Genomic DNA, 4467 nt, shown 5'->3' on the forward strand with positions numbered 1-4467 from the left:
GAAGGATTTCTAGTGGCCTAGATGTATTCACATCCTTGATTAAAGGAAATGATGATTTTACTTATTTTCCTAGTTGGCAATCATCACATAGGTGGTCCTTAGCGAAGTCTAACTTAGGTATGCCTGTATCTAAGTTTTTATGGGTGATATTTTTAAGTGTTTTCATACTAACATGGCATAGTCTCCTATGTCATAGCCACGTGTCGTCTATTATTATTTTTAAACACAGTAAATTTGAATTTTCAATTCAATCAAGATATAACCTGTAAACATTATTTATTCGTATTCCTTCTAATACAAGTATATTATTTAAGCTAATCAAACATTTGTCTGAGAGAAATTTTATATGAAAACCTTTGTCACACAATTGACTAATGCTTAACAAATTATGCTTTAAACTATCAATAAATAAGACATTTTCAATTAAAATTTTTTTAGCATTTACAATAATACCTGAGCCCACCACTTTTTTGGTGGTATTATCTCTTAACGTCACTTTGCCTCCAGTCATGGTCTCTACTGTAATGAACTTTTTCATGTCTCCAATCATATGTCTCAAGCAGCCACTGTCAAGCTACCACATGCTCTCACTAGGTCTTTTGTGAAAGCACCCCTACAAGGACATTTAAGGGTTAGAATTGGGAACCCAAGTGAGTTTGGGTTCTTCCTTATGATTGCATAAATGAGATGTATGCATGCTATGCTGTGATGAATGTAATTTAGGTCTCCACACTAGGTGTGTCATACGGTGAATCATGCAAGCGCAGGCTATGTGACCTAGCATGACACAAGAAAAGCACCTAACACTGGGAAATGGGTTCACTAACCTATGTGGGTGGTGATGCCTCTTTTTAAAGTTGTATAATGCATGCAATGCCGGGGGTTTGCTTGTTTAGGCTTTGGATGATGTCTTATCATTTTCAAATGCTATGATTTTTACTTTTAATGCATTTTTTTTATATTCATATGCTGCAACTTCCACTTTTAGCTTATATTCATTGTTATCTATTTCCCATACAAGTTCCTCTAACCTTTTAAAAACTTTTTCTAATTTAATTTGTGATGTATTCAAAGATTCATATTCATCAGATAATTTAATATGTTTCTTATTAAATGCATCAAACTTATCAAGAAGTGACATGTGATCTCTATCTAAATCAGAGTGTTCTTTAACTAAGTTAGCATGCTCACTTTGTAAAGTACTAAATTCAGCGTTAAAATTAGCATGCATTTTCTTTAACTTTTTCTATGAATCATGAATTTTCACAGAAATGATCAATAAATCTTCATATGAAAGTTGACATACCTCGTCTTGATCTGATTGATCAAAATTATCGTTAGCCATTAGATACAAATTTGTTACCTCTTGTTGACCACATTTTTATATGAGGTCATTTTAACCCCTTCCTGGATCCTAGACCCTAGAATCCTTCTAGATTCTAGACCCTAAAATTCCTCTTATGACCAATCTAGACTTCAAATCAATCTTGACCTTAAGCTAATCCAGACCTTAGTTTAATTCACACCTCAATCAAAATCCAAACTCTAATTCAAGCATTGATCCTGCTTCTAATTCAACTTCAATCCTATCCTATCACTTATGATCATCCTAAATGATCATAAATTATATGGATAATTCAAATTCAATCATCCAGACTCAAAACCCAGTTCAAATATAGAATTTCAAACTAAAATTCAAGGATAAAAGGCTAAGTCCTGAAAGCCTTTTCCATTGAATTTTCAAACACTTCAAAACTCAGTCAAATATCCTCTAATTCAGAGTCTATCAATTGCACATTGATATGACATGTTTCTAGAGGCAACCCTCTAAATTTGAGCCCATTCTGAGGTCTCTAATCCTAGAAATTGAATTAAAATCTAAAGGTTATAAAACCTTAAAATATTTACAACTTATGCCACTAGACTTGCCAACCAGTGGATTTTGACCTTGAAGCATTATTCAAAGCCTCCAATTACTTCCAGACCCTTAATCCTAACTTATTGAACATTAAACTGTATTTTGGTGGACCCATTTCGACCCTCGGTTGACCCAGGGGTCAAAATGACCAAAATACCCCTTAGGGGTTTGAATACTCATTCCAAACCAAATAACCTCTAAATTGCTTGGAACCACCTTTAACAATTTTCAAATATCAAACCAAAATTGTTGGACCCAAACCCAGACCCTGGGTCAACCTAGTGGACCAGGTCAACCTAGGTTGACCAAATAGGCCCTTTAGGGTTCAAATAAAAATTTTGACCAAATTGACTTTTCCAGACATTATGACGAGCTCCATTGGCCTCTAAATGTTATTTCAAACTTGTTGAACCCAAGACTAGACCCTAGATCAATATGGTTGACTAAGTTAACCTAGGTTGATCTAATATTCCCTTGAGGGTTTAAATGGGTCATTCCAACCCATTTAATCATTTTAAACTATTTAAGCTCTTAAACCCACTGCAATTCATGATTCAAATATATTCAAACTTGTGAGGGGTTAAATCATTTTTTATTTGACTTGGTCAAACCATCAAGTTTGGTCAAAAATTTTATGGTTTGGTCCTACCACCATATACACCTTATCAAAACTATCTTAAGGTTTAACCCAATCACATATCATGGCTCAAGTACATCATAGTCATGATTGGTTGGATCAAGTTAACTTATATTGACTTAGTCAAGCCTCCTTTATACATGTGTATATATTCAAACCTGTTGTAATTAAACCTTTCAAACCTCAAAGACCATTCAATCCTATTCAAATGCATACTTCAAACATCCCTAAACCTATTATGAGTCATATCATGGGGTTTTAATCAAGCCATGGCTATTTGACCAAGTCAACTCTTTATGATTTGGTCAAACTTTCCTTCGTGCATATGTATGCATTCAACCCTTAAGCTTTTAGCTTCAAGCTCTTTCCAACCAGCTCAAACCTACTTCCTCCATGCCACCTCATTAGTCAAAGGCATAGTTGACTGATCAAAGTAGTCAACAAAGTCAAATTACATGCTTAGGTGGCTTTGCCACCTTGGCAAGCAAAAGCCACCTAATAATCCATGCTCTCATGCATTTTAGTGGCTGGGAGAGATACTTGGCAGCACCTTAGATCTCCTCTTTCTCTTGATTAGGATAGTAATCATTAGGAAGAGTGGAATAGGCTCACTCTTCACTCAAATCCTTGGAATCTTCGCCAACCATCCAAAATGATCAATTCCAGTTAAATTTATCCTCTCCCATCCATCCCTCAGCTCCTCAATCTATAAATAAGGACCCCACAACTATTGAAATGGTTGTTGAAATTCTTGAGAGCCCAAATTGAGAATAGAGAGAGAGAGAGAGAAAGGATAGTTACTGTAACAAAATTTGATCCAACAGTCAAAAGATCTTGGACCCTTGAAGGAAGTTGTAGAGGATTGAAATGCCTTTCTAATAAGCCCAAGATCATCCAAATCTGTCAATAGTATTGTAAGATATCTTAACTTTTCTCTAAAACTTCAATTTCAAACTACATCAAATCTATAACACATGAAGCCTCCAAACTTCAGGTGTTGGGCTTCCATAAAGAAGTGTTTCATTTCATCCAATTTGGACGAGTATTTTGAAAGTTATGGCTAATTGAAGTTTCAGTTCAACTTTGAACTGTTGAATTTGGCTTAATCAGAGCCATCCGATCATGCCCTATGCACAATCGGACATCTTGGGCAGCGTCGGACAGCATACTTTGTCCAACAATCCAAACACCGGATCTAATCCCAGACCACGGGCTATGATGTGGCGCATTGTGCTTTTGACATGTGTCCCGCCGTTGAATTTTAGTCAAATTGAATTAAAAATTCAAATTAAATAGCCAAAACTTCCAAAATTCATAAAAAATCTATTTCATCACCTAATTTTGTGTTTTTGGGCTCGTTGGAAAGGTCTTGATCCCTAATATTTATTAAAATTAAAATCCAAGTGTTTTGATTACCGAATTATGAGTTAGATTATTTCAAATTCATTTTTAGCAATTTTCTCATAATCCTGTTATCAATTTGAGCCCAAATTTTGGTGATATATTTTTGAACAACTTAAGCATCACCTGTAAAATTATTAGGATCCGATGTTCAAAGGATTTATGTGATGTGAATTTTCAAAGTAATAGGTTTATATTGGACCTAAAATTTTGAAAATTCATAACTCCTCAAATTCTTAGAATTAAGTTTCATAATTGTTGTGGTGAGCTTGCATATGTTTTAGGGTTAGATGACAAACATTTCAAACCTATTTAAACACTGGAGACACTATTAAGGATAATAATTAAGGGCATGTTTAAAAACCTTAGAAAATTTTTAGTAATTAGGATACATATCATTTTGACACAAAACTTTGAACACTTAAACTTAAAGACACATATACAACCCATAGAATTTTTCTCACTGGTTTTAAAATTCATTAAGTCCCTTAGTTGATTTTCTTAAGCTTAA

Source organism: Dendrobium catenatum, unplaced genomic scaffold (assembly GCF_001605985.2).
Source record: "Dendrobium catenatum unplaced genomic scaffold, ASM160598v2 fragScaff_scaffold_156, whole genome shotgun sequence".
Lineage (NCBI taxonomy): Eukaryota > Viridiplantae > Streptophyta > Magnoliopsida > Asparagales > Orchidaceae > Dendrobium > Dendrobium catenatum.